At 45.0% G+C, this 27709-nt stretch overlaps 1 protein-coding gene and 1 pseudogene across 1 annotated transcript in view; both read left to right on the plus strand.

The window, feature by feature from the left end:
• LOC126167178 (uncharacterized) overlaps positions 1–27709 on the plus strand; it is a 746688-nt gene that overhangs the window by 433805 nt on the left and 285174 nt on the right. The window lies entirely within an intron of this gene.
• On the plus strand, positions 14794–14911 carry LOC126103371 (5S ribosomal RNA; annotated as a pseudogene).

Below are 27709 nucleotides of genomic sequence, written 5' to 3' on the forward strand. Positions count from 1 at the left end.
TTCAAACAGCTGGCGCACTATAGACGCGTTGTGCATCTCGGAGAGATTAACTGTAAAGTTCCCAGAATAGACGCTCTAAAAGAGTCAGACAATGTATCACTTCCTCCGACATACGTCCCTCTAAATGGCGAAGACAGCACAGTTCCATTAGTTGTCAAAGTTTGATCTGCACATGAAGCAAAGTGTTCAATACCATCAACACAATGAAGTGAAGTAGTTACGTTTCCTAAAGTGTTCTTTCTACTTTTCCCAGGTTAGTGAGCGGAAAAATTCCTCTAAGATTTCTGAGAACTGTACTGGTTATATGGTAATTTCTACACTGTCACAGGACTTCATGTTGTAGCATTAATGTGAGCTCACTGAGCAAAATGTTAGCGACCGACTTGGAGGAACAAATTGTGTTGTAACTGCGACCAGGGCGGTCGCGGGGTAGCGCTGACAGAAGGCGCGGCGGAATCCGCGGAGAGGCCCGCGAACAACAACACAACGGTAAAGGACGGACACGACCAACGTAGGACAGAAGGAATACGACAAGACCGAACAACAGAGTCACAAGGAAACAAACTCGTACACGAACCAGGAAGAAAGCAGTCTAGCGCAAGCGACGTGTAAACCGACGTAAGAGAGGTGATACTGACTGGATGAGCGAGTGGCCGGCGCTTAAATACGCTCTTGGGGGCGCCGCTATTGGCCGCTGGGACCACGTGTTCCACCGTGCCCCCCTCCCCCCCCCCCCCACACACACACTAAAGGCGGGCCAGGAGGCGAGCGCCGCCACAGCTTGCGGCGCGATTGTGTAGAGACCTCTATGGGTCTTCGACGGCCATGACGTCTGTCGCGGATTCAGATTCCGCCGCGCGCGGTACCAGACCTTGATTGCTTTGGAGTGTTGTACCCTGTACGTGCTGGACAAGTGGTGCCAGGTAGTCACATGACCTTCCGCCATTTACGTAAGCCACGGCAGTGAGTTGGTGCATAGGTAGCTGTCGCCTGTATGTACTATGCTGCACGGAGGGGTGACGGTACATGACCGAGGTATTTTGTCTGGGCCTGCCAAAGACCTTACTGTGACTAACGTCGATTTCCCAGTGTATCTAAAAGGCACAGACGAATTACAGACATTGGCTGCGAGTGGGCATTGATTTAAATCAGTGGGGAAAGTTGAAAATTTGTGCTGGACCGGGATTCAAACCCAGGTCTCCTGCTTACTAGGCAGATGCACTGACCACTGCGCCATCGGAGGCTGTGGCCATTGCAACTGCTCGGAATACCCTAGCACGCCTCCAACGTCTCAACTTATCCACCTATCACTAATGAAGTGCCCGTTGGCAATAATCTTCATTCTCGTAAGAGTACAAGCCTGGTGTGCTTCCACACTGAATAGATCATAGGCCGTCTTCGCCATAATTAAATACAATGACAAGACAAAACATTATGACCGCTGCCCACCGCGGCGTTGAATGCCACCTGGTGGCGCTGCGGGCACGTGACGCGCTAACAAAAGTCTGTAAGTGGAGAAGACACGGATAGGGGATCACCCTAGAAAAGATATGGGCTGCATACAGGGAAATCCCTTGAGATAGGCGACTTTGACGAAGAGCGCATTGTTATCTCGCAGAGCCTGTGAACGAGTATCTCGAAAACGGTGAAACTGGTGGAATGTCCAAGTGCTGCTGTTGTGAACACCTATGGGAAGAGGTGGAAGAACAGTGAAACCACCACTAGCCGCTAAGTGGTGGACGCCCATTACTCTTTACGGAACTTTGCGTTCAGAGGGTTGTCTGCTCTGTAAAGTAGGATGGATGGTGATCTGTGGCATCTTTGCCGAAAGAGACAATGCTGGTGCACGCACAAGTGTTTCAGAGCACACCGTTCATCGTACATTGATGAACACGGAGCTCCGAACAAGACCAACCCTACCTCCTCATATTTTGACCAACGACATCGTCAGTTACGCTTGCAGCGGGCACAGAACCATCCGGTTTCGATCGTCGATCAATGGAAACGGGTCTTCGGGTGAATCCCACTTTTGCTACACTAGGCCGACGGTCGTCTCGACGAACGCCGTCATCGAGGTGAACGGCGGCTTGAAACGTGCAACGCGCTACGGACGCTGTCTTTTGGGAGCAGTATTATGCTGTGGGAGACATTCTCCTGCGCTTGCATCGGACCTGTGGCAGTAATTGAAGACACGCTGACAGTTGCGAACCACCTGCATCCCTTCATGCTTGATGTCTTCCCCGACGGCGATGTCATCTTTCAGCAGTGTATACCCCCGTGTCTCGGACACAGAACCTCGCTACAATGGTTTGAGGAGACTTACAGTGAACTCACTTTGACGTCTCGGCGACCAAATTCTCCTGATGTAAATGCTATGGAACCAATCTGGGTCGCTATCTGATGCCATCACCGTGTGCCTCCCGTTATTCACGCGAATTGCGTGACCAATGCGCAGACATTGAATGTCACATACACCTAAAAACCTACCAACAAACAGTCGGATCTCTGATATGCATAATCTGTGCTGTATTTGGTTCCCAAGACGGAGGTGGTCGTAATGTTTTGGCTCATTAGTGTATATGTGGTGTTTCTTCTTTCGGATTATCCGAAAGAACTGAAACCACATATGTATCTATAAGTAATGGTGTCGATTCTCAGCGATGTAACAAGGTGTAAGGCCAGTGGTCATATAAATATCGTAACCTACAGGTGGCTGAGACGAGTGCCATGCCCCGTCAATAGCAATCAGTTTCAAACACAATCGTAGATGCTGCTGTCAGTAATGGTAAGTTCATGTGAACCGCCTCCCGAGTTATGACGGACAAGTGTACAACGCATATTTACAATCGGGTACCATTGCTAACCAAGGCACATAGAGCTGCTCATCTCTAGTGGGACGATATCGCATACTAAGTGCTTCGACGAAATGCAGTTTTTCTGCTCACTAAAAGATGCAAAGCGTCAACTACAAAAGACAGCCCAATAAGAAGCTTAAGTCGCAGTGTCCAGGATTTTTAACATCTTCATTGACCAAGTGTTGGCCTTTCTGTACATTGCCATTTTGAATGAATTACTGACACTCCCGTCTTCCATGATGACATCAGCCGTGTTCCCAGGACTGCACACATTCATTCCCGGTTTCATGAACACTCGGGCACTGTTTCGTACCTTCATCGGCACACTATATCAGACGTTCTTCGTTCCATACCAAACGTCGGGCACTTTTTTAGAGCAGTGGGTGAAACTTACCAACAAATGTCCCCGAAATTTTGAAAGCTCTATGGGCTCTAATCACCAACAAGTAGCTTCAACTGTATTGACAAGCATGAAGAGACTTGCGGACTGTGTCATCGCCTAACTGAGCCTGTTATCAAGATCACATGTTGCATGGTATTCGAGTTGCGACACATGAGTGTTGTGGTTTCCAGAAACTACGTAGTACTTGATCTATAAGTCATTCGCACACATAGAGTTGTAAGACTACCGTAGACTAACATAAGTAAGAGTAGGCTACGATAGTTTTCCTTGGTCAGTTAAGGTAGTAGCCATGTTGCCTGCACGTTAGATATGTTCCGTACCTATCGGGTGTTACCTCATAACCATCACTTAGTTTACGTATCCGATCAATGTCTTACTAGGTTCCCCTAAAACCCGGAAGCGGTAAAATGAGGACATATAAAAGGCTGTGTAACCTACGGAACATTTTTGTTCTACATAGTTGTCCTCCTATCTGTTACTTAAAAATAAACAGCATTTATAGCAGAATTGAACTTGTCATTGTTTAGTTCAGATTTTATTCGAGAACTGTTGATTTGTAACGAGAGACAGTTAGTAAAAATAAAGAAAACAATATAGATTTTTCATATAGCGCTAGAAAACGCAATTTCCTCAACAAAAAGCTAAAATATAAAAATTTAAAACAAAAGTAAATAAATCATCGCTTCAGTATTTCGTCTAACTTGCATAAACATCTTTCCGTTTTTCGTAAACAACTTTCGCTTTTATCAGTAACGCCAGAAGACTCGTAACTTTGATCACGATAAAGAATGTTCTGTTGGCGTCGCAAGTAATTTCTTTGATTAATTACATAAAAGCGCAGAAGTTAGGCAATCAACTAATTTTTGTTACTTAAAAAATCCAATTCATATTCTGTAAGGACATAAAATGCACAATGGACTAACACTGAATGATGTGTGGTTCTAATTATGTGCAAAAGAAACAACCAAACGAACAAAAAACATGCAGAAATCGCCAGCTCCCAGGTTATCTTTCCCTAGCAATGCTACCAGTACTAACTGTAATCCTATTATTTACCACGTCAGTTAAGTGGTGAACTGAAGCCACCGAACTGAAGTTTTGATAGAGGACAACTCTCTGCACACATACAAGTACTGTTTAGAAGAAATCGACACAGAGCAGAGTTCATGTGCAATACGTTAACTAGCTGGTTCGTTAACAACAGAGAAATAATGTGGTGGTGGTGGTGGTGGTTAGTGTTTAACGTCCCGTCGACAACGAGGTCATTAGAGACGGAGCGCAGGGCTCGGGTTAGGGAAGGATTGGGAAGGAAATCGGCCGTGCCCTTTCAAAGGAACCATCCCGGCATTTGCCTGAAACGATTGAGGGAAATCACGGAAAACCTAAATCAGGATGGCCGGAGACGGGATTGAACCGTCGTCCTCCCGAATGCGAGTCCAGTGTGCTAACCACTGCGCCACCTCGCTCGGTAGAAAGAATGCAGTACACAGTCAGTGTTCATAAGAAAAATACCAGGCAGCGGAGAGACGTCTTGGAGCAGAGTAACACACTCAAAAACCAAGCCCGCAACAGACACAGATAGGTGTTACATGGACAGCGGGCAGTGGTTGACATCATAACTCCCGATAGCAACTGATGTGGGGTCAGCAGCAGGCGTCCCTATGTGGTAAGGTGCTTCTGCTTGTAGATTATTTGCTCGTGCTTTGAGGCACGGCCTGCTAGTGGCATTACTTCTTCCAGCTTCATCCCACTGAGCCACCACTGTCGGTAGTACAGCTTTGTCGGGCGCTGACGACCGCGCAGTTGAGCGGCCCACAAACCAAACATCATCCTAGTATAGCATGGAAGACGGAAGGAAGACTAGCTTTAACTTCCCGTCAACATCGACGTCATTAGAGAATGAGCACAAGCTCGGATTATGTCAAGGATGAGAAATTAAATCGGCAGTGCTCTTTCAATGGAACCATCCTGGCGTTTTCTTGCAGCGATTTAGGGAAATCACAGAAAACCTAAATGTGGGTGAACTCCAGTGTGCTAACCACTGCGCCACCTCGCTCGGTGATTGTACAGTTTGGCTACCCATCGCTGGATCGGTCCGACACAGCATTAGGTGAAACGTGGTACTTAGGGAAGGCAGGAAAAGATGTGGACGGGGCCTAATCATTGCCGCCGTCGGTTGCACAGTAAACACGTACACTTTATTTAAATAAATAATTAAAAAAATAATTTAAAGAAAACTAACTGTAACACAAGCTACACTGACGGCCTTATTACGAAAGAATTCAAAATTATTTGCCGGCTGAAGGCCACAAGCAATGCTTCAGAATAATTAACGTCTGAAGGCCTGAATTACAAATGAGGAAGACAATTACACGTTAAAAATACCAAAATAATTTTTAAAACAATCATTTAAAAAAATTGATTAACACAAGCTAACTAACGGCTGAAGGCTTTATTAAAAAGAATTCAAATTATTTGTCGGCTGAAGGCCACAAGCAGTAGGAATAATTTAAACAAAATATTTTTAAACAACTGACACAGTCAGACCAAATAAAGAAGGGAGTGATCCACGGACAGAGCTCCAAGGATCGACCTAAGAAAAGTCCCTACAGCTGCGTAAGCGGTGAGTCAGGCGGGCAAGAGTTATGCTCACTTGACAGGATGGCAATTCAAACTAGGGACAGCTTAAACGCCGAGCAGCACACTCGCAAAATCCAACTACGATGCGATAACCAATACCACGGTAGAATAACAGTTAGCATCGTGAAATGACAAGCATTTAATTACACAAGTTGGTTCCACCAAATCCTAGTACTCAGACACGGTTAAGACCAAACTGCCTATTCAAAATCTGACTAGATGCACATGGAACCGCAAAAGACAATTCGGCAAACAACTCAAACAGTGCTAAAACAGTCACTGTACAGCAACAAGACGAATTGCACGTAGACATGAACGCTAAGAACACAGAAACGGTCGAAAGATCGTCCACTGAGACGACCGACCGAACGACCAACCATCGGTCGTCGCCAGTCAAGTCAGGCAAGGGAACGTCGGATATAAAACTACCAACTGACAGCTTGATGGCAGGAGGTCACTTCGACGGACGGACACACACACACACACACACACACAAGTGAAAGTTGCACTACTCGAATATAACGATCCATTCAACTTAAACTCGCTGAATCCGGACCTCAACGTGTTCGCGCACTCTCGCGACCACATCCTTCTTTTTTTTTTTTTCTTTATTGTGATTTCATTCCCCTGCCCCATATGGGCAGGGGAGGGCTATCAGCAGCAAAATCCGCCGCTCTTCAGCCGAGAGACACGACAACTAAAACAAGAATAAAATGATACATACATAAGGAGATAAAAAAGGGGAACATAAAACAGAGTAAGGGGAGAAAATGGAGGTAAAACGGCATGGACATGTAGACGTTCATGGGGGACAGTGAAAAAAAGTCACCAGAAAGTTAAAAAACACAGTGCGCGATTCTTGAAACACAGACAAGACAATCAATGCGCATGCACAGGTTAAAAGTTGGCCACAGTATTAAAAATACTCCGAAACAACACAATTAAAACCCACTTGGAGCACACACGACGAAGAGTAAAACTACCAGGTGGGACCTGCCGAGGGAAAGGTCAGAGAGGATGGAAAAGGAGGGGAGAGCATGGGGCAGCTGAGGAAGCGGCGGGATGAAGAGAGGAGGGGCAACCGTGGGTTCACGAAGAGGCAGGAGACACGTGGGGCGGGAGAGGAAAAGGGAAGACAGGGCAGGAGGGAGCGCAGAGACACTGAAAGGAGGCACAAGAGATGGAGGGAGAGTAGGAGGGGAAAGCCGCTCAGAAGGAGGGAGGGGGAGGAGAGGGAGCCCTGAGGAGGAGGCAGGAACAGGGGGTTAGAGTTGGTAGGAAGGGTAGATGTCAGGGCGAAGCTCATCATCCGGGAGGGGTAGATGGTGGAAGTTGTGTTGGGAAAGGAGATGGAGGGTGTGGAGACGGAGAGAGGGAGGGACACAACGGTAAAGGCGCGGCAACAGGTTGGGAGGACCACATCCTTCCATCGGGCTGTGCATATATCGCCAACTCCCTCGGAGAGTATGGCGCTGTAGGACCTCACTGCTGCTCTGTCCCAACTGACTTCGACACACGACGACCCGGAAATACTTGAGATCGCTCCAAAGATAGTACGGGTACTAGATATCGCTAAACGCAACTTTTGTCACTCACGGACAGACAAAGCGAGCAAACGTAGTGGCACCAGTGAACGGACTAAGAAAACGCGAGGTCACAATCCGAATACACGACGCCAACCTGCCAACGGCACAAACACGAGCCGGATCACAGCTCGCTAGAAGTGACAAATTTTTTTGTCCAATGTCCTTATTTATTGCTCAGTATATTTACTTAGGGTGCTTTATGTCTCGAGCACTGTTAGTACAGATTCAGCTGAGACCAAAGTATATGTTTGGGCGTCCAATAACTAATGAAACACACTTTTATTCTGAAAGCAGGCTGGTTTTGTTCAGGATTCCAATACACCAAATTATTGCCCATTCTTCTGACTACGAGACACTGTTTTTCGACATAATCTCTGTTGAATACGACGGCCTTACGTCACGTTATTGGGAGGGCCTGTATGCCAGCATGGTACCACTCTACTGGTCGATGTCGGAGCCTGTGACGATGTTCGAGAAAAATTGTCAACATCAGTCTCGTAACATTACATCAACTCCACAGATATAGTTCTTTGCAAAAACAGCAATCAGTGATTTTATAATGTTACTTAAAATCCGTCTTCATTGCAAAAAAAAAATTTTTATTCATATGACCGGTTTCGGTTCATTCAGAACCATCTTCAGATCTGATATTTCAGTTACAGGAGTAACCCGTCCAAATCCAGCAACTTTCACATGCTACGTCACATAAAATTTTATGTGACGTAGCATGTGAAAGTTGCTGGAATAAAATTTTATGTGACGTAGCATGTGAAAGTTGCTGGATTTGGACGGGTTACTCCTGTAACTGAAATATCAGATCTGAAGATGGTTCTGAATGAACCGAAACCGGTCATATGAATAAAAAATTTTTTTTTGCAATCAAGACGGATTTTATGTGACGTAGCATGTCAAAGTTGCTGGATTTGGACGGGTTACTCCTGTAACTGAAATATCAGATCTGAAGATGGTTCTGAATGAACCGATAACGATATAGTTCTTTATTGCTCTTTACGGTCTTCTGTTACGAGACGAGGAACACAGCGGACATATACCTTTGAGTAAACCAACTGGCGGACGAGTATGTCGACACCACCAACAGAGACGTCCAGTTGTGCAGCGAGGTGTTTGTTTATGGTCCGTCGCTCACTTGGAATGAGAGTGTCCGCACGTTCCAGTATTTCAGGAGTCACAGCAGGGTGCGGGCGGCCGTCACGCGGGAGCTCGGACAGGTTTGCGCGACCTTGCTGCGATGATGACAGACGTCTCGCCTACCGGCTCACCATGCTTTTGTTTAGTGTCAGGTCTCCGTAGACATCCTGCAAGACCCTTTGAATACCTGCAATGGTCTGATTTTTCGCCAAAACAAACTCAATGACAACTCTCTACGTGACAGTTGTAGAATTTTGGAACACGTATTATGTTCGAGTATAATGTCTTTTCTGGAGACTAGAAATCTATTCTGTAGGAATCAGCATGGGTTTCGAGAAAGACGGTCGTGTGAAACCCAGCTAGTGCTATTCGTCCACGAGACTCACAGGGCCACAGACATGGGTTCCCAGGTAGATGCCGTGTTTCTTGACTTCCGCAAGGCGTTTGATACAGTTCCCCACAGTCGTTTAAGGAACAAAGTAAGAGCATATGGACTATCAGACCAATTGTGTGATTGGATTGAAGAGTTTCTAGGTAACAGAACGCAGCATGTCATTCTCAATGGAGAGAAGTCTTCCGAAGTAAGAGTGAATTCAGGTGTGCCGCAGGGGAGTGTCGTAGGACCGGTGCTATTCACTATATATATAAATGACCTTGTGGATAACATCGGAAGTTCACTGAGGCTTTTTGCGGATGATGCTGTAGTATATCGATAGGTTGTAACAATGGAAAATTGTACTGAAATGCAGGAGGATCTGCAACGAATTGACGCATGGTGCAGGGAATGGCAGGTGAATCTCAATGTAGACAAGTCTAATGTACTGCGAATACATAGAAAGAAATATCCTTTATCATTTAGCTACAATATAGGAGGTCAGCAACTGGAAGCAGTTAATTCCATAAATTATCTGGGAGTAGGCATTAGGAGTGATTTAAAATGGAATTACCATATAAAATTAATCGTCGGTAAAGCAGATCCCAGACTGAGATTCATTGGAAGAGTCCTAAGGAAATGCAGTCCGAAAACAAAGGAAGTTCCGAAAACAAAGGAAGTAGGTTACAGTACACTTGTTCGCCCACTGCTTGAATACTACTCACCGGTGTGGGATCCGTACCAGATAAGATTGATAGAAGAGATAGAGAAGATCCAACGGAGAGCAGCGTGCTTCTTTACATTATCATTTAGTAATCGCAAAAGCGTTACGGAGATGATAGATAAACTCCAGAGGAAGACTCTGCAAGACAGACGCTCAGTAGCTTGGTACGGGCTTTTGTTGAAGTTTCGAGAACATACTTTCACCGAGGAATCAAGCAGTATATTGCTCCCTGCTACGTATATCTCGCGAAAAGACCATGAGGATAATATCAGAGAGATTAGAGCCCACACAGAGGCATATCGACAATCTCACTTTCCACGAACAATAAGAGACTGTAATAGAGGGGACAACCGATAGAGGTACTCAAGGTACCCTCCGCCACACACTGTCAGATGGCTTGCGGAGTATCGATGTAGACGTAGAAGTAGAACGCATCTCCGTTTCGAAAGCTACATATAGCCTTGTCATCATGCAAGTATTGGGGCTTAAGAGGGAATATTCCATGATGTCCCGCAACAAAGTCCGCATTTTTCTCAACCGAAACTGGCCGTGAATAAAATGTCTTGCATTTCTTATTGAACGCCCCTTGTTTATATATACAAGAAGGCAATTCATAACACCATTGTTCAATCAACCAAAGGAATAAACTTGGTCTAGGAGGGGATATTATACAAAGGACTAGGTGTACGCTTGTTTCTTCGTTGGATATTAAATCGAAACCTTATGGCGTTAATTTTACACGATATATTATACGTTATGGAGAGGAGGTTCATAGGATTCCAGTTTTTTTGCCTGTCTCCTTTTTCGTGAAGCAGAAGAACTGCAACGTTTTACTAGCAAATTCCTTTCTTTATTACCTTTCCTCAAACATAAGTCGTTATAAGATCATGCTTTTTCGCTCACCGATAACTGTGGAGAAGCTGTTATAAAATATCATTTCACTGCAGAGTTGGCACAGGATCTAGAAACACAACTTCAGACGGTACTAGTATTTAACCTGAAATAACACTAAACTCTTAAGTACACCGTCCACCAGCAGTCTCGCACAATGTGTCCGTGTATACGATGAATAAAACTTCTAATTCTTTACACAGATTCCTTCCTATAAAATTAACTGACCTTCAATATTATTACCATAGTGTCCTCCATTCATTTACATAATGCTGTGTTAATACTAGATCATTACTCTCAAAACACACTCGTTCTCTACAGACTGTTAATCAAGGCAGACAAGTCAAGACCGATTATTAACAATTTTCGTCTTCCTCTATAGAAAGGAGAAACATAAGAATGTAGGCTCCAATGTACCCTCTAGCTTATCTGTGCCTAACATAATATCAAGCTGCGGTTAATCGTTAAATTATTACCGGTACTTTACATTTTATTGAATATAATTCCTACTCACGATGAAAGGGTGAAAGCATATGAGCAGTTATATCGTATCCCTTGTAATATCGTTACCTCCAGATGTCTTCCGTTTCTTCACGCACAGGCATTTAGGAAAGGATCTGCCAAGGAAACTGCGGCCTTCCAGCAAAGCCGTTGTTGACGGCGAGCTGGCGGTAGCCGCCGTCCTTCACGTTCGTCTCTCGCCAACGATTCTGACGCTAGCTGCTCGCAGTCCGCCCCCGGTTGCCTGGCACCGCCAGTAAAACTGCACTGCTCTACCACCCGGCAGTAAACTTACGAAATGGCCCACTCTCTTCACAGGGCACCCAGTGACACGCCCAAATGCAAGCACTCCACAATAGCGGCCTCTCGTCCAGTATTACCACTCAGCAGTTGCCTCCCGCAGCACTTTGTTCCAGGTCATGTGTACACCCCTGAAATTGCTATTGGTTTTGACACATCCGGTTATCTTACTTACCTTGCTCTGTGTGTGTGTGTGTGTGTGTGTGTGTGTGTGTGTGTGTGTTCGTTGTTTTAGATAGCCCAACAGCGAGCTATTAACTAACTCACCAAAATAGCCTGAAATGAACTTCGTTAAAACAAGAAAAACGAAAAATGCATGCAATAAAATTTCGCTTTAAGTTATAATCACTATTTCCCATTTTCAGTAATATTCACCGCCCAGTCATGTAGAATATAAAATTGTAAACATTGTCAGTGTTAAAATGTGCAATAAAAATTTTAATCTGTAGAATATTAGACTTCTCCCCTTGGCTTTGCCCACATATTCATTTGAAACTGCTCCTTACCCTCCCTGTGTCCACTACTTCAACCTTTTGTCTGTCCTCATCTGCCCTCTATCTGTCTCTCTCTGCCTCCCCACTTTCCCTGTCACTTCATCTCCTCCTTCTTTGGAAATTTCCTTCACCCCCTCTATGACCATATCTACCTCCCTCTGACCATATCCTTCTACCCATTTTCATCTCTGCCTCCCCCTCTTCCTTTTCCAGCTGCTCACCGTCCCTCTACACCTTCCACCAGCGTCATGCATCTCTCCATCCTCTTCTCTATTTCCTCCTCCCCCACATTTTGTCCATATCGTCTTCCGTCCCCAGACATCCTCAGTGCCACATGTAGCCCCTGAAACACAGTTCAGCAACACAGCCCGATACTACTCCCACAGCATACTGTTATGCAGGGCAGGCTACACATCAGGGACTTCAAAATCATTTATTTGCCCCTGACGTGCCGGCCGCCATGCAAAGCAGGTCGATAGGGCAGACTGGTACTACTCCAACACAACATGCTTATCATACAGGGCAGACTACACATCAGAGCCCAGAAAACCATTTTTGCACCTGACATCTAGGCTATTGTACAATGAGGGTTGATTCAGCAGGCTGATATTGTTCCCACACAACATGCTTGTCATACAGGGTAGCAAATTTGGCAGGGGCTGAGAAGAACACGTTTTGCCCATATCCCCATTTCTATTGAAGCAAGGAGGTTATAAATCCCACAAAGCTGATACTTGTGAGATCTGCTGTTTCTACATCTACGTCTACATCTACACCCATACTCCGCAAGCCACCTGACGGTGTGTGGCGGAGGGTACCTTCAGTACCTCTATCGATTCTCCCTTCTATTCTAGTCTCGTATTGTTCGTGGAAAGAAGGATTGTCGTTATGAATCAAATTTGGTTGAAATCTATTGAGAGATCCCAGATACACACACACACACACACATACAAGCTGCTTTATATATTTATATGACTACCTGAGAAACCTAGCTTTTCCCAGGCACTCATTTTGCCAATTTGTTAGAAATGAAAACAAAAAATGAACTGTATATTGCAATATAGAAAAAAATTTCATTTCCATTTACTCATGAAAATACCTTCAAAATTTTGAAGTGGACACGGTATGAGATGATACCATACAGTTTTTGTACATTGGACACAGCTTCTTTGCATATGCAATGCGATTTTGTAAACATTTCTGTGGCAACGCCACTTCATAGCTCTATACATGGCTATTGATTTCACCTACATGCGTTTGTGCTCCACAGTATGAAGCCGTCAAAAGCACTGCCGAGTATCATCAACTACCTGAAGTTGACTCTACTTTGGGAGTGTCGTAGCAACAAAGATTAAATGTATGAAAACTTATCTCAGTGTTTTTGACATCGTATCTCTTGGGCTACGTTTCGAACAATGATACATTTGTGTATGTACATTGAGCAGCATATGTGATACTGTATGCAAAATATGTTGCGAATAGAGTTAGTAACAAAGAAGTAACAAATTTAAACGTCATGCACAATTCGGCAGTTTTTCACTCATCTCACTGTTTATGTGGCCGTAACTGCTGAACTATGTGTGGTACCATTTCGAAGGTACATTTAGCGGCATATGTGGATACTCCCTACGAAATTTATCGTGAGTACACTTGGTAGCACGGTAGTAATAAATTTATACATCATGCTTCATGTGGCAAATTTTCACGCCTCTCCTTAACTGTGATATGTAGGTGGTTCTTACAGCGACGTCGATTCTTGCCTGATAGTAATGAATATGTGTATCAAGTTCGGTTGAAATCGCCCAAGTCGTTTGGAGGAAACGTGGAACAACCAAGTGCACTCTACGTTTGCAGATGACCAATTTCTTAGCATGAATACATTGACCAGCAATAACACTAAGACTAGCCAACCACTATCGATATAAACCCCTCCAGGCCATTGCAGTGTTACCTGACCTGGAATGACTGTTTGTATGAGACACCGACGGTCTGGCTATCATTATTTAAGACATGTAGGAAATACGTGAAATGCGTCCTGATAATTTAAAGTTCATGATATAGGATTCAGAAATATACGAGGACGTGATGAAAAGTGCTGCCTGCGAATTTTTTGTTCGGTTCTCATTATTGGTTGAGACATCACACGTCATCTATATTACTCGGTCGAATTTCCCGCTTCGCCGACGCAGATTCCAGCTGTCTGGCGCTAGAGGGATCCGAATTCTAGAGTGTAGCATGGCGGTGTATAACGTAACTATGGCGGTGCGTGTAAATAGCTTGCTACAATCGAGTTTCGAATTCAAAGAGTTTGTCCTTCGATGGAGCACCCTCTGCTTCAGCAATGCAATGCCAGACCACGCACGGGCGCTGCGACATCTGCACCAATCAGACGCCCTGGATTCACTGTCATCGATAATCATCCATACAGTCCCGGCTAGGCTGCATGCGATTTTCATCTGTTTTCAAGACTTAAAGAATTCCTTTGAGGACTTCACGTTGATTGTGATAAAGCAGTGGAACAGAGGTGAGGTTGTGTGTGCATCAGTCAGCAAATACAATCATTCTACAGTGACGATATCAACAAACTGGTCTCTCATTGGGAGAAATGTGTTAGTCCCCAGCATGACTATATTGAGATATAAATAGCAGACACGAAGGATATGGATTTAAAAGATAAAGTTTGTTCTATTTACTTTATTTACATTAAAAACGTCGGAGCGTTACTTTTCAGCACGCCGTCGTATTTTAGTATATTTCTCTAACACCTCCAAGTCTTTAACTGCAAGCCCTGCATGACATACAATATTGTCTGTCGGTAAGTCATTATAATACAAACTCGAATCGTAACTGAATTACCTGTTTGCTTAATTTTCGTACGCCAATGGCCTTGCCGCAGTGGTAACTCCGGTTCCCGTCAGATCACCGAAGTTAAGCGCTGTCGGGCTGGGCTAGTACTTGTATGGGTGACCATCCGGTCTGCCGAGCGCTGTTGGCAAGCGGGGTGAACTCAGCCCTTGTGAGGCAAACTGAGCAGCTACTTGACTGAGAAGTAGCGGCTCCGGTTTCGGAAACTGACATACGGCCGGGAACGCGGTGTGCTGACTACATGCGCCTCCGTATCCGCATCAAGTGATGCCTATGAGCTGAGGACGACACGGCGGCCGGTCAGTACCGTTGGGCCTTCATGGCCTGTTCGGGAGGAGTTTAGTTTTTTTAGTTTAATTTTCGTACAGGAGGTTAGACGTCTGTGACATGTATTCCCCAGAAGGTGGGAAAGTGGTTTACAGTGTTGTTACCTTGCTAGTACTCGATCAAGTCCCACATGTGTTGTGTTACTGAAATCCGTTTCGAAGGTCCTTCCAGTGCCATAGATTGGAATATTTAGTTCATTATAAAAGAGAAAGCTGATCTTATAATTTGACATACACAAACTTCAAAAATTTCCCACTTTTCAGTGAATACAGGACTTCGATTTATTTACTCATACTGGTCATGCTTTGGGCGGCCTCTCCTCGATTCCTCATCGTTTGTGTTCGCAGTACTGATTCAAAAGGTCATGAAAACACACCTTGGATACAATAGTGTTAAAACCAGTACATTTGGAACCAATGGACACATTTTATGTCGCGATATTTGAATGAACAAATGCCGAAACAGATAGAACTTGATCTTTTGCTACAATCGCATTACAACAACTTTCGTATTTATTTTAGTAAGGCTTCCCTCGAAAGTTCATTTCTTCAGCGGCAGTGTTCTACACGAAGCTACATTTTAACAGCAGTCAACTGCAATACAACTCCAGGATCAGAGATCTCCCTAAACAATCCGGGTAGCAAATACGACACTGTAAACAAACTTTTGCTCACTCTTTTTACACTTCATTTTCGCTCACTTCGCCGACAGTGACACGTGCTATCTGGTAAAGCCGTGGATGCTCTGCATGCAAGTCTCTGTAGCTGTCGAGCAAAGCGCATTCTTCGCAAGTTTCCCACAAAACATCGGAAAGAATCCCGCTGGCACAGCGCGCGCGAGAGCCGTGCAAAGCGACGTCAAAGCGTCGGACAGTGACGTGGGGGTGGGTGGGGGGGGGGAGGGGGAGGGGAGGAGGAGAACGCAGAACGCGGCAGCCAGCCAGCCGGTGTATTTTCGCAGCACCCTCCACCCTCCACTGCTGTTGTCTACAGAGCTGCGGCCGCTGCTGTGACAGCTCGCTTCCGCGCCCACGCTTCCTTTGTGTTGTAGGTCATCGCTGACGTCACATTCCTCTTGACGGGCCACAACTCCGGAGGCCCGGAGGACCGATCCGCAGCGTCCGTGAATCTTGACTGACACACGGCGCAACTTTGAAACAAAAACGGCGCCATGGTAAATGTCGAAGTCGCTGCAGTACCTCTCGCTAAGCCCGTAGTACACTTAAGCGCCAAAGAAACTTGTATAGGCATGCATATTCAAATACAGAGATATGTAAACAGGCAGAATACGGCTCTGCGTTCGACAACGCCTATATAAGACAAGTGTATGGCGCAGTAGTTAGATCGTTACTGCTGCTACAATGGCAATTTATCAAGATTTAAATAAGGTTGAACGTGGTGTTATAGTCGGCGCACGAGCGATAGGACACAGCATCTCCGAGGTAGCAATGAAGTGGGGATTTTCCCGTACGACCATTTCATGAGTGTACTGTGAATATCAGGAATCCGGTAAAAACATCGAATCGCCGACATCGGAGATCCTGCAAGAACGGGATCAACGACGACTGAGGACAGTCGTTTAATGTGGCAGAACTGCAACCCTTCGGCAGATTGTTGAAGATTTAGATGCTGGGCAATCAACAAGTGTCAGAGTGCGAAACATTCAACGAAACATCATCGCTATGAGCATTCAGAGCCGAAGGCCCACTCGTATACCCTTGATGACTGCACGACACAAAGCTTTACGTCTCGTCTGGGCCCATCGACATTGTACTGTTGACGACTGGAAACATGTTGCCTGCTCGGACGAATCTCGTTTCAAATTGTATCGAACGGTTGGAAGTGTATGGCTATGTAGACAACATTATGAATGCAGAAGCGCTGTGTGTCAGCAGGGGACTGTTCAAGCTGGTGGAGGCTCTGTGATGCTGTGGGGCGTGTGCAGTTGGAGTGATATGGGAGTCCTCGTATGTCTAGATATGATTCTCACAGGTGACTCGTACGTAAACATCTTGTCTGATCACCTGCATCCATTCTTGTCCATTGTGCATTCCGACGGACTTGGGCAATTCCAGCAGGACAATGCGACACCCCACAAGTACAGAATTGCTAAACACTTCCACTGGCCACCAAACTCCCCAGACATGAACATTATCTGGTATGCCTTGCAACGTGCTGTTCAGAAAAGATCTCCAGCCCCTCATACTCTTATGGATTTATGGACAGCCCTGCAGGATTTGTGGTATCAATTCCCTTCAGCATTACTACAGACATTAGTCGAGTCCATGTCACGTCATGTTGTAGCACTTCTGTGTGCTTGCGGGAGCCCTACATGATATTAGGCAGGTATACCAGATCCATTGTCTCTTCGGTGTATAAACTTTCAGTTACAGTGTAAGTATGTGGGTGTTATGTTGACGAGTTGCACAACAGATAGATCTGACAAGTACCCTTTGGCTCCTGCAAGAAGCAATCTCCACCCCACACTACCACAGAAGTTAGGCAGAAGCTACTAACGTACCAAAAATGCCTGAAAAACTTTCAGCAATAAGTATCTTCTGGAGTCGTCCCCTGTGAGGAAAAGACACAAAAATATTCTCTTCTATTTTCTTACGTAACTAGTGGGATAATTGGTTACTGGAGTATTGCTATTTGTTGTGTGAGAAAAACATAACATGAACGGAAAATATTATTTATTGAGAAATCTGAGAAAATTAAATGAAACTTTCATTTATAAATTGATACACAAATTTCTGGGTTCTTTACAGGATGGGATAGGAATCCTGTTAATGAAATTTATATACAAAGTGTGGGAAAGCTCTTTTATCCCTTTCCTTTAAGAATGTTATTTACTCGGCAGAATGGCTGAGAGCCACGCCACTCAACTTGAATAATTATCTGATTGAATTTTTCTAAGTACGGTCGAGGCTGTCACTTGAGAAATGTAATGGAGTGGCGTGAATGATGTATGTTATTTTTTATTGAGGAAAGATGGGGCTCGCCTACACTGTAGCGCACAACACCATGAGCTGTGACGACTGCTGCCTGCGTCGTTTGCCACTGAAAAATAACAAAACTATCTCTTTCTATCTGGATTGACCTTCACCAATCGAACTCTCACTAAGCCTTACACTGGTCAGATAACCAGTCCACCGCAATGACACTCAACGTTCACTTGCAGGCGCTAACTAATACTCTGTCTGTGTTCACACTGCATATTAAGTGTCGCGGCCAACATAGTGACAAATGCTTAATCACGAGTGACTCAATATAGAGTATCACTCTGATTCATTAGCGACAGAGGTGCTCTCTCAATGCAGTACTGAGTGGAGATTTTGTTCCTCGCTCTTTGCGTACACCCACAAATGCACTCGCTCCTGCTACGTGTTCCCGCTTCAAGAGCATCACCGGAACGACCCCTCTCCACGCAAAAAGAGAAAGGGTATATCATCTGCTGTCTTCCCCTCACTCCTCCGACTTATTGTATCAGAAATAGTCTGTCAATCAGCGTTACTCTTACAAACGGGAGTATGGCGTTCTGATAAGCCGACCAATCCGGAAATATATAGCATCTGCGTTAGACGTTTACTGTCCACATGTGAGAACTTTGGAACTGTGCATTAGTTCCGTCAAAAATGCTTATTCTGGGGCTCTCCCAAACAATACAAGGGGTTTTGCTTTTAAGGTGAACACGCAGGCCATTATCCCTTTTCTCTGGCAAGAACTGTTTTGGTCCCTGGGCGGTCGGCCGGCCAGCGCAGCTGCGTGCTAAATCACCCTCCTACGGACTTTCCAGTGGGCTGATTGCTTCCGCCGAACAAACACTCCTGTGGCTGTCATGTCTTGAATGATTGTGTACGCCAGCTTCGACTTTTTAGTCTCGGTGTCCACTTGCAATTTATTTATTAGAATTGCATATCGATTAAATGGAGGTATGTAAAATTGACTCTACCCTATCGAGTTTGGGCTCGAATGAAACGTCTTGATATGCAGAATACGATGGTGAGGTCGGAATATGTAAGAAATGAAGATCAGGAGACCACGCCACCTTACAACGGTCTTCGCCACCTGTTTGCAAACACCGATTACACAAGTTTGCTAATGCTCTTCTAGGGTCCATACCTCAGTCGGTAAAAACGAAATCCTTATAGGATCACACTGTTGTCTTTGTGTCCGTCTGTCTCTCTGTTTGTCTGACTGTTAAGACCCCTTGTACTCAGGAACTCACAGTGGACCACAATCCTAAAAAAGTGCTCATAAAATTAAAAAACAAAAGGTTCGCCCTTAGCAAGTTAATTTAATAGGTTATCCAAGGTAATGAACCTTCTTCCAAAGGTTGAATTTCAGGTCCAACACGTCATTCATTTGTGAACGGCGCGCCGAACTAGTTGGGCTGGAAAACTACTGCGTCGTTGTGATGAAATACTTTCCTTTAGTGAAATCAGACCGAAATTTTTTAAATGGAGGCTGTTTCAGGAAGTTATAAACACTTACTTCATTATTAAATCATTAATTATCAGTTGGTGTTATTGATTAACTTCTTATCGGAATGCAAGCAAAGAAATTGAAAATCAGAGCGATAAAAGGGATAAGTTTTAGATTGCACGACATTCTGCTTTCAGTTACATTCGGTCCGTAAGTATGTACTATTACCTTCTTGAATCAACCTTAAAATCCAGCTACTCGCAGCAGCACCGGGTTTGATCCATTTCTTAAGCGACAGTTGCAAAATGCCGTTATTTACACTGAGAAAATATAGTTGAGCATTTTACTAAAAACGAATCAAGCACATATGCACACGTAATCATAAAATCGTTATTTCTGTAAAACTGCTAATGAGCTATGGCAGAAAAAAATATAATAACTACAATTTAAAAATCCGTCGACGTCTGAAGATGCACAGGAGTCAACAAACAAGTTAATAAGGCAATATCGCCCAAGCTTTGCCCGAGAGTCTTGTAGCTTGAAAATATGGAGAATGTGTTCGGGAGACGCCTCGCAACAACCGACCTCTGTATTCTTTTACATGGGAAGTGAAAACTTTGTCGTCAGAAGCTGTTGCCCTCTTGGTACCTGCTGCAGAGGATTACGAGGATCAGATGCTGAGGATGATGAAGAAGATACAAATGTCGGTGAGGGAGAAGATGATAAAGGAAATGAAGATACAGAACAAGAAGCACGAAAGGAAAAGACTAAGTAGATTTACAAAACCCTCAGTTATTGTTACTAATATTATGTTTTCTGTAATAAAGACAGTAACAGAAGCATTGTAATAAACTTTGCCATTAAGATTATAAATGTTCACCGAAAACATTTTTTGTCCTCTTCATTAACTTTTTCCAAATTCTTTTTCGCCACATTGAATCTGCCGTTTCAGTTTTTCAATTAAGATGTAAAATTGTTATCGCAATGGGCAGATACACCATTATACTCATTGTTGGCTATATTGGAGAACTTTTGAAATTTTAGCCAATCTTTCAGCATTCTGGCACAAAGTGGAATGGGCAGAGGTATCGAATTGATATTTATGTCGTAAACTGACGTCCACAATCCCTTGGAGGGATAAAAATTTCAGTTTCTAAGTCAGTGCAGTCAAAAGATGCGATCACCATTTGATAGTCGCTAACTCGCTCACCAAAGCGTATGGGATACTTGCAGTTGACATATAATTACGGAATTTGGCAAGAAGCAACCTTTCACTGAACAAGTCGAGGAAAACCTTCGAGAATTGTTACTTTGTAAATGTATCATATAAAAAATTTGTTGGAATTTGTAAATTCGGAACCCGTCAAAAATTTCATGAACTACTGCAGGGATTTCGATTTGGGTTTCAGTAGTAGGTACAGTGCTTCACGAGGAAGGTTTGTGTATATAATTTACAAATTTTACGAGGTAATTGTCTGAGTTACGAGGAAGTGCTCTGCCACTGTGAAAACCGTGCCTGTGCCATATAGCGGTGATAGGCGTAACGCCGCCTGACTACCGCGTCACAACGGCGCTAGTATCGCAGGTCTTTTACGAACTACTCATTCTACAATACATACGAACTTTCTCTGCAGTATATGACTGCCACACGTACAGTACATATAATGTTGCAGAATAAAATAATGCTGGTAACTGACACAGGACCGCACTTCCATCGCTAGGTATGAATTCCGATATCCCATAATATATCCGTTGAAGCGTTCCAAAGAACAATTCGACATCTGTGCAACAATAGTAGCTACAGGGCTTGGCCGGTCGCTGTGGCCGAGCGATACTAGGCGCTTCAGCCCGGAACCGCGCTGCTGCTACGGTCGTAGGTTCGAATCCTACCTCGGGCATGGATGTGTGTGATGTCCTTAGGTTAGTTAGGTTTAAGTAGTTTTAAGTCTAGGGGACTGATCACCTCAGATGTAAAGTCCCACAGTGCTTAGAGCCATTTGATCCATTTTTTACAGGTCTTGGTGTACCGTTTACTTCTCGGGAGACTTCCGTCAATAACTGCCAGTAATCGGAAATGAAACGAGAGATGATGACGTAACCACACCTGTAGCTGCTGGATAGTGTAGCCTGTTAGTGTAATTCCAAACTTAATAAAACAAATGAAAAATTACATTAGCAAATGGGAAATTACACAAAGACTTTAAACTTAAAATTAAGACATTCTTAAAAGTCTTGGAATTACTGCGACTGATATCTTGCCAGTAATGTCGAGGTACTCGATGCCCGCGACGGGTGAAGTATCACGCAAAACATTATGACCACCTACCTAACAGCCGGTATGTCCGATTTTGGCACGGATAACAGCGGCGACTCGACGTGGGATGGAAGCAGTGAGGCCTTTGTAGGTCGCTGCAGGGACCTGGCCCCACATCTGCACAGACATTTCACACTCCAGGAGGGGAGCGATGAGCTCTGACGTCACGTTCCGTCACATCCCAGATGTGTTCGATCGGGTACAGACCTAGTGAGCTGGGGGTAGGGGGGGAGGGGGGAGGGGGAGAGGGGGAGGGCAATACATCAACTGGATTGTGTTTCTCGAACAACTCCATCACACTCCTGGCCCTACGACAAGGCGCATTATCCTGTTGAAAAATGCCACTCCCGTCGAAAACATGATCGACATGAAAGGGTGTACGTAGTCTGCAACTACACTCCTGGAAATGGAAAAAAGAACACATTGACACCGGTGTGTCAGACCCACCATACTTGCTCCGGACACTGCGAGAGGGCTGTACAAGCAATGATCCCACGCACGGCACAGCGGACACACCAGGAACCGCGGTGTTGGCCGTCGAATGGCGCTAGCTGCGCAGTATTTGTGCACCGCCGCCGCCAGTGTCAGCTAGTTTGCCGTGGCATACGGAGCTCCATCGCAGTCTTTAACATTGGTAGCATGCCGCGACAGCGTGGACGTGAACCGTATGTGCAGTTGACGGACTTTGAGCGAGGGCGTATAGTGGGCATGTGGGAGGCCGGGTGGACGTACCGCCGAATTGCTCAACACGTGGGGCGTGAGGTCTCCACAGTACATCGATGTTGTCGCCAGTGGTCGGCGGAAGGTTCACGTGCCCGTCGACCTGGGACCGGACCGCAGCGACGCACGGATGCACGCCAAGACCGTAGGATCCTACGCAGTGCCGTAGGGGACCGCACCGCCACTTCCCAGCAAATTAGGGACACTGTTACTCCTGGGGTATCGGCGAGGACCATTCGCAACCGTCTCCATGAAGCTGGGCTACGGTCCCGCACACCGTTAGGCCGTCTTCCGCTCACGCCCCAACATCGAGCAGCCCGCCTCCAGTGGTGTCGCGACAGGCGTGAATGGAGGGACGAATGGAGACGTGTCGTCTTCAGCGATGAGAGTCGCTTCTGCCTTGGTGCCAATGGTGGTCGTATGCGTGTTTGGCGCCGTGCAGGTGAGCGCCACAATCAGGACTGCATACGACCGAGGCACACAGGACCAACACCCGGCATCATGGTGTGGGGAGCGATCTCCTACACTGGCCGTACACCACTGGTGATCGTCGAGGGGACACTGAATAGTGCACGGTACATCCAAACCGTCATCGAACCCATCGTTCTACCATTCCTAGACCGGCAAGGGAACTTGCTGTTCAAACAAGACAATGCACGTCCACATGTATCCCGTGCCACCCAACGTGCTCTAGAAGGTGTAAGTCAACTACCCTGGCCAGCAAGATCTCCGGATCTGTCCCCCATTGAGCATGTTTGGGACTGGATGAAGCGTCGTCTCACGCGGTCTGCACGTCCAGCACGAACGCTGGTCCAACTGAGGCGCCAGGTGGAAATGGCATGGCAAGCCGTTCCACAGGACTACATCCAGCATCTCTACGATCGTCTCCATGGGAGAATAGCAGCCTGCATTGCTGCGAAAGGTGGATATACACTGTACTAGTGCCGACATTGTGCATGCTCTGTTGCCTGTGTGTCTATGTGCCTGTGGTTCTGTCAGTGTGATCATGTGATGTATCTGATCCCAGGAATGTGTCAATAAAGTTTCCCCTTCCTGGGACAATGAATTCACGGTGTTCTTATTTCAATTTCCAGGAGTGTACAATGCCTAAGGCGCAGGTCTTGAAGTGCCTGATCTTGATGCTGCTGTAGAACTGGGCTGCGACCAATCGGCGCAGCACCTACGTCCCCTTTGCGTAGAGGTCGATGCCGCCGCGTTCTCGTCCTGGAGAGGGGTCGGTCAGCGTGCAATTGGCTGACGTCATCTTCACAGCCCTCTCTGCTCTCTCGTTTCGGACTGGCGTGCCGATGCTTGACTTTACACTAGAACGCTCCTCGCACACACAACAAATCGTGCAGTTTCCGAAATGCTCGTGCCGAGACTCCGAGCCATCACAGTCTATTCTCTGTCGTAAGACAGATAGCACGCCCTCCCCATTCTACACACGGACAGCAAGCTCGCTGATACGCCATGCACCGTGCGGTTGTCTGACTAGCAGTCATTCCTCTACAGGTGACGCTACTGACGCCCGGACGGGTTTATATCGATAGTAGATCGTTGGGCACAATGTTCTGGCTGATCAGCGTATCTACATAATTAAGTTTCTATGGAACCCTGGGAGCACGAGTGTCCTCACACTTGGCCGTTGTTTTCGTCATGATGCGCTCGGTACACTAACTTCGATAGTTCTAAAAATGTGACAGCGGTCTTCCGACGTGCAAGTACCCCTGAATGGCGTGCTAACAAGTTAAGTACTCCAGTTCGGATGATTAAAACCAAACAATTTTTATTTTAAAATACGGAAACGTGTCTGTTTTACCACTCATCATCGTCATTGGTTGGTAAACCTACGCAGTTACTACGTTAAAGATGCTGCCACAAAAGACAACCAAATATTGGCAACCACTAGACGTACGTCTTTTTAACAGTAAAAAATAAAATTAAAAAGAAAGATGTCTTGTTGATTTTATTCATTGGCAAATAGCCACGTTGAAAGTAATGTTATTTCATCGATATTTCTTTATTCGACTTTACCCTGTTATCTACTACAACCATTTTTCTTCACCGAGATACAGAGCTATGTTCAAATAGACGTCACGTTATACTTACGGAGGTGATATTTCTATTGCATTATTTCATAATATTATCCCTGTGGCTTCGCATTATGACATGATGTTCGATGTCCTCGTGTTGCCCTTCTCGTATGTGCTTCCTGTTCCATTCCGTTGAGTTTTATCACTTCGTTGAAGCTCCACATTCGAACTTCGATGATGAATGAAGGAAGGAAGTACGCCGCCATCCGCTATATAGGTCGGCAAAAGAGCTGCACAGGTCAGTTCTTCTGGCTTCGAGAGACTCTCCAAGCCTTCGAGTGCGTGCTACTGTTCCCGTGGTCTTGGTATTCACGCCGTTGTATTCAGCGTTCATCGTAGTTTCCCATAGTGCAATCAGACTGCACCGGGAAAGAGTTTTCGGTTCCTGTGCTGGTATCATTCAGGACATCTTCGTCGGACTTGGAATATTTCCATAAAAATGCATTTGCCTATGAAGATGCTAATTGTGTTATTTTGTCGGATTCTGGAATCACCATACTGTCAAGTCTTCATATCTGTGAGGCACTATAATGGTGATTTTATTGTTATCATCGAAGCAGACGTTTTCTTTCCTTGGTCAATAAACTTTTGTAAACTTTGATCACTGTTTTGTCTGTCCCGATGTGACCGACACATCACTCTGCAATTCAAGTCCCAGACAGAACAGCGGTACGACTCAATCCCTTGCGTCCATGAGCTCGAGTATTTATATCCTTATTGTTGTGGTTGGCAACAGAGCCAACACCGTGTTAGTAGAGGAGGCCGAAAGGCACGCGTTTTAGCTCACGCAGGCTGACGTGAGGTATGGAACAGGACAAGGAAATTAGAATTTACAAAAACGGACGTAGCTGGTGGAATACTTAACTTTAATCCATTAACGATGAACGTCGGTTTTGACGGTACATGATTCACAATATCAATAGTAACTGATAATGGCGCCTTGCTAGGTCGTAGCAAATGACGTAGCTTAAGGCTATGCTAAACTATCGTCTCGACAAATGAGAACGTAAGTAGGCAGTGAAAAATCGTTAGCAAAGTCGGCTGTACAACTGGGTCGAGTGCTAGGAAGTCTCTCTAGACCTGCCGTGTGGCGATGCTCGGTCTGCAATCACTGATAGTGGCGACACGCGGGTCCGACGTATACTAACGGACCGCGGCCGATTTAAAGGCTACCACCTAGCAAGTGTGGTGTCTGGTGGTGACACCACACTTATAACTACACTTCTGACATAGTGCTCCTGGGGGGGGGGAGGGAGGGGGACAATTGTGTTTGCCACATGACTTGTCCTGTCCGCTTTTCCCAGGTCATTCTGCGCCGAGCACGGGTTGCTAGGTCCGGTTACGTTTGCAGCATGCGAATTTATCGGTAGCATGTAAGTGCTCCCAGTTACAAAATATTGGTTCTCTCTGCCCGTTACGTTGTTAGCGGTACTATACCCCTTGGCCCTAACCAGTGTAGCAACCTCGTCTGGCCGGAATGTTTAGACGAAATGTCAGCAATACCGTCGAGTAGCTTACTCGATTAGCACATCGCCCGAGATCGGCTCTACTTCCTGCCCGTGGCGAGAATTAAACTTTAAAAACTTACAATTTCTGCGCCAAGCTTTTTTGGGATGCGGCACTTCGTAACAAAGAGGATAAATTAGAAATAAACGATTACAGGGGAATTTCCTTGCTTTGTTAGCTATGAAATTCATTCTAAAGTCATAGTTGTAGGCTTTAGAAACATGTTAAGCATTTAATTAGAGAATGTCGGGTAAGATTTCGAAAAATAAGATCATGTCCGGAAGACATCCTAAACCTAAAAACCATCCTTCAAATGCTGAAAAAGTAAACAAACATAAATCATATTTGATGATTTCATAACTACATCTGACACAGCAGAGAGACAAGAAGACTCAGAGGTAAAAAAAGGATAAAAGGAAGCGAACTGGTGATTGAAACTCTGACCAATACAACATCGAAAATTAAATTTATGGGAGAACTTTCTGAGACTGTTGAGATGTTGTAACTGAATGTTACTATAAAATTTAGCCAAAACATCCAGAGTAACAGAAAACTTGTTTACTGATGTAGTTCAGTGAAATAACCAATAACATTTATTAACATATATCATTCAATATGGTATGTAACTTTCGTGAGAGTTTGATGCATGGCACTTTATCTCATACACCTAGGCCCGTTTCACGCTGGGACACTGGTGACGGTCGCCAGTGACGGTCACCGGTAATTGTGATGAACACTCCTGGATCACCGGTGTCCGACACCGCAGGTATTGCCAACTGATTACTTAGTGAAATCGACTCGAGAGAGAAGGAACTTTTCTTAGTACTTCTAAGCAAGAGGGGGAGGGGGAGGAGGAGGAGAATGAAGGCAAAACGTTCATTACACTCACATTCACTGCTACTAGATCTCCTGGAGAAAATATTGTTTTATATTCTTTATGTCGATCTGAGACAAGACGAGAAGAAGTTTTTTCAATATTATCGAATGTCGAAAACTTCAGTTGATGAACTGCTGTGAGAAGTGAAAGAAGAAATCACAGGAATGGACAATAATATTTTAGTTGTATTTTTCGGACGACGATAAGATGCACACTTAATTTTGTTACGAACACTTTGAAATATAAGTTTTTTTTTATTTCTTCTTCATTCGCCCTGTAGGGGTGTGTTCATGGTTTCCACGCTCATCCATTTTGTACCTTCTTATCGCATTAAGACTGCATAAAGGTACACTTAATACTGATAAATGCAAAAGAAAAGGGGTAAGGGATGCAAATGTGCTTGAAGGTTACTACCCTCTTACCCTTTACAGGCGTAGCAACTAAATTTCGCTACTCTTTTATGGTCCCAAAATTAAGGTATTAAATATGAAAGAAGAACATACAACTTACCAATTTTGTTTTTTCATCCACGCTCTTCTCATTGAAATCAGGCACTAAGTTCGTTATAATTTCTTGCGACGCATTCGTTTTCACCAGTTTGTAGCTATAAGCATCGCTTTTGACATCTCAAATAGCAGGGCGACTTTCTACTTCACTTATAAAGTCT

This window comes from Schistocerca cancellata, chromosome 1 (genome assembly GCF_023864275.1).
Source record: "Schistocerca cancellata isolate TAMUIC-IGC-003103 chromosome 1, iqSchCanc2.1, whole genome shotgun sequence".
Taxonomy (NCBI): Eukaryota; Metazoa; Arthropoda; class Insecta; order Orthoptera; family Acrididae; genus Schistocerca; species Schistocerca cancellata.